At 41.0% G+C, this 9,497-nt stretch overlaps 1 long non-coding RNA gene across 1 annotated transcript; it reads right to left on the bottom strand.

Annotated features, from left to right (window-relative positions):
- Positions 1-745: 745 nt before the first annotated feature.
- Positions 746-4,804, bottom strand: LOC308399438. Its single transcript, XR_013972173.1, has 2 exons — positions 4,091-4,804; positions 746-1,553 (listed from the first exon to the last, which is right to left on the bottom strand). It is a non-coding gene; the product is annotated as an uncharacterized lncRNA (long non-coding RNA).
- Positions 4,805-9,497: the final 4,693 nt, after the last annotated feature.

The following is a 9,497-nucleotide window of genomic DNA, read 5'->3' as shown; positions in this document are numbered from 1 at the left end:
GGATCACACCTCTCAGATGTTTTTTCTCCAGTGCACTGTAACAAAAACGAAAACAGACATAACCAACAAAATACTACTAAAATAACACAAACTAGGGCCCGTTGCAGACATGTCCAAGCATAAAACTATCCCTCTCTCGCTTACGAGAAAGAACACAAGCCAAAGCTCACTGATAAAATCAAGCTAGCGCTAAACAAAACCAAACAATCAACCAGAAATTCACAGGAACATTTTGCTTCCTGCCGGGACAATATTGTGTGGGAATGAGAACCTCAGGTGCCGTAACACCTTTTGTTCCTCCTTGAATTAAAACTCAATCACAGAAAATGCCGTACTCCGACCTAAAACTTACACTATTAATTCATCATTTTTCACTCTGTGCCACTGTTCCTCATCAGGGCTGTGTGAAGCACAGCAAAGAATTCAGTCAAGGCCTTGAGCCATAAACAGACATCACGCACAGACATTGTTTTCATAACCAAACCATTTTAGAGCTTATTCCTAAAATCTACATAAATGCCTTCTAGGTGACATATAACACATTCTAAGTATTTAATGTTAATCAATGGCTCCTCATAAAAATTATGCATTGGGATGTTTGTGTGCAGCATTTTGCATATCAGCATAAGCAAAGCATTCTTCATTGCATCAGCGTGTATGTGTGTGTGCGTGTGGATCACTCTTCATTGCACAAGCGTGTGCATGTGTATGTGTGTGCATCACTTCTCAGTGAATCAACATTCCCGTGTGTGTGTGTGTGTGTGTGTGTGTGTGTGTGTGTGTGTGTGTGTGTGTGTGTGTGTCATTTCTCACTCACTCAACGAGTGCACGTGTTCATGTGTGTATTTCACTTCATTCTGAATCTGTGTGTTTGGAGACGTGTGTGTGTGTGTGTGTGTGTGTGTGTGTGTGTGTGTGTGTGTGTGTGTGTGTGTGTGTTCATCACTTTCCTGTTCTGGTGTTCTGGGTAAACCACGGCCTGAAGCATGCCCTGGGGTCCTGCCCCCCTCCTTTTCAGTTTGTTTGCGACCATTGCTGCTGCTGCTGCTCAAAATTCAGTCCGTCCTGGTTCTGACCCCAATTGGGGCAGTCCTTTCTCCAGTGTCGATGTTCACCGCAGGTGAAACCTGCATCTTCTTCTGTGTTTTTGTCCATTCTGAGGTGCCTTCTGTCCTCAGTTACTCCTCTTGTCTCGGTCACGCCCTTTTTCGCCACCCGATCATCCGTGTTGGTCCATCACTGTCCTGCACAGTGTGAATGCAAAGTTATCAAGGTCAGCATTCTTTCGCTCGGCCTTACTTTTCATTCGGGCTTGGCGGGCGTCTCGTCACAGCTCTGTCAGCTGACGCAGTCTGGGAATTTTCCCCCGTGTAGTGAAACGGGCCTTAGGTTTAGTGCTCTCCGTCTCGGCTGCATGAGATCACATTCCTGCAGGTCTGTTGACATTCTCAGGTCGTTGTTGTGGGTCCAGCTGTTGCAGCATTTGGTCAGTGTCACGTATGGGGGAGAGCAGGAGTCCAGTCAGCCTCGGCTTTCAGGGCCGGCAAAGCAGCCTGTAATTAAATATGTATAGAAAAAACAAAAACAAAACAAAACAAAAACAAACAAAAAACAAACGAACAGGAAAATGATGTTGTGTTGGCTGTGTTATTCAGAGGGGAGACAATGGGGCCAGGCCCTGTGTCAGCCTTCTCTCCCCTTTTTTTTGTTTTTTGTCTCCCGATATAATCAACTCCTAACCCACCAAGTTGACAGGACAACACCGGTATATGTTAAAATTCTTAAGATCATGTTTAAAAGCCCAAAAAGGAACTTTCTTTCATTCAGTAATCACTTTTATTAATCAATCAACAGAAAACATGTCACAATTTGAATCTTTTAACCACTAAATTTGTTGTGTCTTGCCTGGTTGGTTAGACCAGTGTTCCTTTTTTTTTTTTTTTTTTTTTTTTTAGTTAAATTGTTGTCCTGCAACCCAGAGGGTTTCTTTGTCAGTAATGTATAGACTTCATCATTTAAGTATGTTAATTTTTCTTTAACCTTGCTGGAAAATCTTCACGTGTTCATGAGTGTAAGCTGTTTCTTCATTGCGTGTATGTGCATTTGTATAAAAGCAGGTTAATTTAATCTTTTCTCAAACTAGGCGTTACCTTAAAAGGAGCCTTTCTCTCAGATTTCTCTGCTTGTGTGTTTTTGTTTCACCTTTTTGTTGTGATGCTCCGGACGCCTTCCCAACCTCCACAAGTCCGTTGGCCCCAATTTTATGTGTTAAAACTTCTCTTAATTCCTCCTCTAATTCTCTCCTTGCTGCTGTCTGTTTCACAGCTGCTGATTCGTGCTGGGTGTGGTTCCCATTACCTATAATTTTGCTTCGGCCGCTGTGCTTGTGGGGGCAGTTGGTCCAGGTCCGCAGCTTCCTGTATTAACACACTAAGAGATTTATTTAATTTCATTTTCATCACTGTTAAACAGATAAGCAGGCAACCCGCCTACCTTGACAGCGTAAACTGTACGCCAGTCTCCCAACACATTCCTCTCTGTACTCCTCCATAATTCTCCACTGCACACCTCTTACTATCTCTCCTTTTTATTTTTATTACACCACAGAGTAATACACCCAATTATGCCCGTCTATCTCTATGTGGCTCCAAATTCCCTCTTTATTTTAATTTCACACTCGTCAGGGGACAGGCACACAACAATTTCAACCACTGAAACGAGGAATTCAACCTTTTTATATTTCTTTACTAATCTAGACTCAACGTTTGTTCGCAAAATGTGTCTTGTTCTAGTCCGGAAATAAATGTGAACCCGTGATTACACGGCCGTTCCAGTGTTATATCCGTAGCTATGCGGGGGCCCTCACCTCCCCAAGTCACCACCTCGGCACCCGGACGCCGCCGGTCCTGGCCACGCGTCCACGGACAGGAGGGTCGCCACTCCTAGGGCAAATGTTCCACAGGTACACTAGGCATCAACCTTTGATCCTAAAATGTGTATTTGCTCTAATGTCCTCCTAATCAAACACATCAACCGTCACTGTCACTGTGTTCACGCTTCACACTCCACACAGAAAACACACTCAGAGCGCGCCTCACTCACACTCTCACTCAGTGCGCGCTTTACCCACAAGACAGCACCCAGAGCGCGCCTCGCAGCTTCACACACACTCTCTCACCCAGAGCGCGCTTTCACACTCACACGCAACACTTTTCCTCAGCGGGAATTTTACACAGAAACCTCTGAGCTCAACTATTAGATTTTCTTAAAGCACACTGCACCATAGACCAAAATACCCCTTTCTCTGCGCTTATGACCGCCACAACGGGGCAAAGTCGCATCATAAAAGTGATGCTTGCATCCCCGAAGTTATACCCGACATCATAAACCAGGTTTTGCTCTATGTACTTCTTGGCAAGTAAAATTTTACTTTGTTTTATGACCGCAGCCCTTAAAAAAAAACTCGACTGACGCCACAAACCACCGTCAAACCTCTGTTCAATGTACTAAAATTAGCACCAACCACTACTGCACTTCACGGCCGCACCACCGGAACACGCCGTATCATAAACCAAACCTACGGACGTGTTTCGCTCTCGCGTTGCCAGCGTTCAACCGCACCGTGAAGCCAGCATCTGCTTTTCCTTAAATCAACTTCTATTTCATGGCCGGCAAGAGCCAGGACGTAACCGACACCATAAACAAACTTCAAACCTCGACTTCAATGTACTGAACTAATGGCCGCGTCTTCAGAAGAAATTCTAACGTATTATTGCTACAGAAGCCAGTATTAGACAAAATTAAATGTGGAAGGTAAAGTGGCTGCAACTAGCTCAACGTAGTATCTTATTAGTTTCTCGGTAGAAGCAGTTTACTGCAACTAGCTCAACGTAGTGTCTTATTAGTTTCTCGGTAGAAGCAGTTTATTTAACACACTGGAATTCAGCCTCAACTTATGTTGTTAGTATCTTGCGCCAAAAACCAGACACCGACAAATTTACTGTGAAAATACATGTGACTCAGCGAACAGATTAATTTGGAAAGCCCAATATGCACATTTGGTATTTATAATACAACAGGCTGTGCTTACCTTTTTATTTTTGGACCGGTCCTCTGTTCACCTCGCCTCACGATCTCACCAAAGGTCAAATCTGCACCTCCTCAGCACACCAAAGATCCGGGTCACACGGCACCAAGTTGTTGAATTTTCCCAATTCTTTGAATCTTTGGGCTGAAGGAAGGACAATACTTGGTGTATAAATGCTCAATCAACAATCATTTATTTCCATACAATTCAACAATAAGAGCATTACAACGTCCGGACGGGAGAGATGCTACCAGAGGGTCAGGCACATGTCTCAAAATGGTGACGGGTTGCTCAGCTTTTTATAGTCTCTAGTGGCCCCCAGCTAGTCGTAAAAGCCAAAACATCACATTTTTTCTCTGTTACAGCGCCTAAGTTATGACCTCGGCAGTTGTTTCTCTGCTTTCTGTAAGGTGGGGGTGTGGAATGTGGTCTATCTATCTCCCCTGTCTTTAGACACAGAGTCTCCTGCTTACAACCTTCTCTTCATGATTCAACAATTAAGCATGTCAAGAAAACAGTGTAACACATTCCCAGCAGATCAAGGATACAGAGTGATGCACATTTATCTAATGAACTAATATGTGAATATGTTCTGTTAACTCAAAAGTATAATGAGAACTAAACTACATACAGCTCACACACTCTATATTAAAGGGTATAATGTGATCTACAGCAGTATTCTAATTCAACTACTTTGATTACATATATAAGGTAACATATAATAACAGAATAATCTAATATAACCAATTATGTTTTTTGGGTTAAATAAAAAATCATTTTTTGGACTTTAACCTGTGCCTAAGTTTCCTTCACTGCTCGGTCCATCACAATCCTCCAGAACATCAGATTTGCTGCAGCATCTGCCCTTTTTCGTGTTGCTGAGCAATGACCACAGGTGAATGACTGGTCTCTTGAGGTTCTCTATGAACTGTTTATTAACTCATTACAAGTTGATGGTATAGTATTACAGACTGCTGCTGTCTCTGCCACTCAACACGTGTCTGTATGACATATTTTGAAAAAGTCCAGTCTGTTAGTGATCTATGACCTGTTTGATTGTGTACACAAACAACAGTTGCCCAGTTGACTTGAAAATGAATGTGTTTGAACTGTTTTGTGCCTTAAATACCTGTTGTATTTATTTTTTTCTTCAAACAGGACTCCCCCATCCAGGTAATAGTGAAATGAAAATAGAACTCTCAAACGTGGTAAATGTAGTACTTCAGCCAAATAGTACAACTTTCTAAAGCTAACAAAGTAGTTTTTATGCCTAATTTCAAATTCAGATTACACAATATGGCTCCGATCCCCCTGGTGTTGGATGAGAGCTTTTCTCTTTGTGAAAGCTTCCTCTCTTTCCCGATGGCTATATACTTGCTGTCAAAGACGTTAAGCACGATTGAATATGATTGCCTAATATGACACAGTGACTGACCATCATAACAGTCAAAAATATTGTGTAGTCTGCATAAACCTAAACTAACAGAGGTAAAACGTAATTTATGTCACTATGTCCTACCTGTTAAGGCACGCTATGACTCTTTCAAACAACATACAGCTTGTCTTGCCAAGTGCATGTTCAGTCACACCAATAAATTTTGTTAGCATTTCACAGACGGCTGTGAGACTGCATAGTCTGAAAACTGTAGCCTGTACCAGCAAAGAAATGTGTATTCATAATATTTTAAAATATCTTTCTGTGCATCAGGTATTAATCAGAGAATTTTAGGGCAAATTCAACTGGTTGTGGTAAGTTACCAATGCAGTGCTGTAATGCTATGTGCTTTGTCTGTCTGAGCATGTACAATGACCTCTCCACATTATACTTCTTTACATTAGCTATTTTACAGATCTGTTGAAAGTATCCTTTGTTATGCCCGTGAACATTCATGAAGAACCACTCTAGTCTAAGTGCTGTAAATGTAATCATCAGAGGTTCAATGCGGTTTGCGTGACCATTCGCTTGGCCTCTGATTCAGTGTAACTGCACAAACGCTACTGTAACAACTACTCTTCAGAAACCGTATACCAAGGGCAACCGTATACTGCCAGGTTTACGAGTGTGTGGAGAGATTTCAAAAGAATCTTTGGTCCATGACATGTCCAAATAAAGACAAATATCTGTCAGTTGTGCGAAATTAAATTTAAATTTGAAAGCTGGAGTTCAGCCTTAAGCTAGCGCATGTGCCACATCTTGCAGAAGCTGAATAAAGCTTTGGATACAGAAAATAATACCTAATATTACCATCAGTTCAATGTGAAAAAATATAAAAAATCACTTTGACTTACACTGTGTTATTTTCCCTGTATGGTATTGCTTTGAATTTGTTCACAGAATAATGTCACCATAACCCAAGGCTCCCTTTTTATCAGAGCTTCTTAACTAGGTTATTCTAACCAAGTTATAGCATTTACAAGAATAAACCCAAACCACAAGCATAAAATTGTATTTGTTCTCAGTTCTTTTAAAGTTACTCTTTTTGCTTAAAAATATTGATGACTATTATTACAAGAACCTTGTGTTCAGTTCTAAATCATCTCCTTTCTGAATTTTTACCTCCGCCAAGGAGGCTATGTTTTTGTTAGTGTTTGCATGTCATTCTCTCTGTAAACACAATAGCCCAAAAAGTTTTTTTAATAAATTCTGATAAAACTTTGTGGGGACGTAGTGTCGGGTCATGCTAACATTCCATTAAAATTTGCCTTACATTCTCCAAGGTCTTAAAAAATACTTATAACTAAGAAACTATAACACCATGGTGTGATGTGTACTGTTACTGGTGTTGGGGAGTAACGGAATACATGTACCGGCGTTACGTATTTAAAATACAAAATATGAGTAACTGTATTCTGTATTACCGTTTAAAAAGGTGGTATTCAGAATACAGTTACTTTGTTGAAATAAAATAATTACACGGCGGTCTTTTCCTGTTAGGCTATTTTTGGTAATTCCACGCTGGTGGAAACCCAAACAAAACACGCATTAAGAGGCTCTAATGCCTGTGTCTCAATCTCGTGGCCAATGTCACCTCTACTTGCAGCCTGCAGAATGAAATGAAGAAATATTTTAAAAAATTATTATTCAAAAAATGATTTAAAATGAAGCCAATAGTCAGAGTGTTACAGGAATAGCCCTAAACAATGTAGCCTCATGGGCAGTGTAGTCCGTGCTGCAGGGAGAATGGACCGCCATACCCGTTATGTCTCTGTGAGTGCGAGGAGGGAGAAAAGGGAGAGTGGAAAAGTACGAGTTGTCACCGACCAGAAACGGGAGCTGGAAGCATGTAAATATAATAATAACCACTGCAGCCAAAAAGAGTGCCTGACGAGCCCAGTTGTACGTAAGCTATTAAGACTCGACTGTACACTGTGTTCGTGTTTTCCTCCAAACAATAAGTTCTGTTGGAGCAGCCTTTCAACGCCTCTCTCTGTCTCTTGCTAGCAAAGTTGACCCAAACAACAAAGTAAAGCTAGTTTTCGGCTACGAGCCCGACACGGAACCTGACGTATTAGCCAGAGGTCCCTTTACTACGGTTCAGAGCCATGGACCTGTTTTATATACGCGCGGAATAGTTTTCCATACAAGATCGCTGCAAAAAGTGCAGCCTTACCTAATGTCCACCTATTGTTACTCATTTATATTACGATTTAAAAATCGAGTTGGTATTGGTATGGTGAGTAACCTTCAGTAATAATAATAAATCACAGCAATAGTACATTCATGTAGTTGTAAAAGCATGATAATATGTTAAGTAATCCAAAGTATTCAGAATATGTTACTCTCATTAAGTAACGTAACGGAATACGTTACAGAATACATTTTGAGGCGTGTATTCTGTAATTTGTAGTGGAATACATTTTAAAAGTAACCTTCCCAACACTGACTGTCATCGTATAAAGTACCGTATAAAGATTTAATATATCATGTTACATTTGACCTCTCCTTCAAGGTCAATAAATTGATCTGAAGGTCAAAGTTAAAATAATGCCATATAGAGCAATTTAAAGCTGTTTCTTGTTTACATTGTTTGTATTGTAACAAATAGACACATAGGTAATGATATGTGAGGATTCTAAATATCATGTTACTTTGCCCCTTTAACTTCTTCTTCAGTTCATTTAGAAAATGATACTTTATATGGGTATTCTATCACATTGTGGTTTGCATTCAAATATCATGTCACATCTGACCTCTGATCCTTTGAATCTGCTGAGATTACACTGTGAATCAGGACATGGGCAACGGCAGAGTCAAACTGTAGCCTCTGCTACAGGTGATATGCTTTCCTGCGGTTCCTGCTCTGTGTCGCCATGAATCGCCATGAAGCCTCTCCACGCATACAAAGAGTTGGATTAGCAGAGCAGAGGAGTCGTGTTCAGCTCGCGTTCGCATAGCCTTTGAGCCACTGGAATGCAACACTGTACCCAACTGTCATTCGATTGCAGAGTCGTTCAACAGTTCAGGCTGAATGAGCTTCAACTTAGGGCAGGCATTATTGATCCAAACAGGGAACACAGCCAGTTTCCCTGAAAGTCCAGCTCTTTACCAATTATCACATTTCCGCTTAGTGATAGTCAGCCCCTCCACCCCACCCCACCCTCTCCATCACTCAGGGAAACATCTGACTGTTAAACACAGCTAATGAAGTGGCAGGTTTAAAGAAGGTTTTAGCAGCGTAACCCATGCAACAGTAAAACTGAGAGTGGGTTCACATAGTTTACCTCCACACTGTTGTATGTCTAATCCAAAAGTTTGTATGGAGCTTGAACATCCAGAAAATTATTTTACACCAAAGGTTACTAACGGGACCCAGAAGATTTAGCTGCCTGTGGGTGTACGCTGCATCAGAGAATCAGGGACACTGTATCATGCCTGTCTTAAAAAACATTTAACTGAACTTGACACAGACAGAAAACAAACTAGTGTCTCTTTGGCTAAAGACTGACCCCAGTTTTCTGTAGATTCTACTTAAAAGGTCAGCTTTCCTTTTGAAATCTGCATGTGCAAAGAAAGTTTGTTGCGTGATTATGAGTTCAAGGAATTTCCGTGGTTTTTATGCTGTCTAGAAAGATTGCTGTGTGTGATGGAATCATATTTTCTTTGTCCCAATGTTTATAGATGGGCTGTTTAACAGCACTAAGCCCAAGTCCATGTTTCTATCTGTGAGCAATTCACAATACAAAGCACAGCCCAAAGTATATATGACTTTGAATGAAGCTACAAAAGCCATTCTGGTGGTTCTTTGAAAACAAACAATCAAAAAGTGGCGCAAGATCAGCCGCAACACATGAGAACAAAAGCAGCTTTGCAGCAGATTAGAAACAGGCCAGAGTCACAACATAAACAGTGAAGCTTGAGCATGAGACAAATGTGCTAATTACTGTTCACTCAGGAGCCCGTGTTTTCAAA

The sequence above is a fragment of the Rhamphochromis sp. 'chilingali' genome (genome assembly GCF_963969265.1).
Source record: "Rhamphochromis sp. 'chilingali' genome assembly, chromosome: 7".
NCBI lineage: Eukaryota > Metazoa > Chordata > Actinopteri > Cichliformes > Cichlidae > Rhamphochromis > Rhamphochromis sp. 'chilingali'.
The sequence above is the reverse complement of the archived record's forward strand: the minus strand, read 5'-3'. Positions and strand labels throughout refer to the sequence as shown.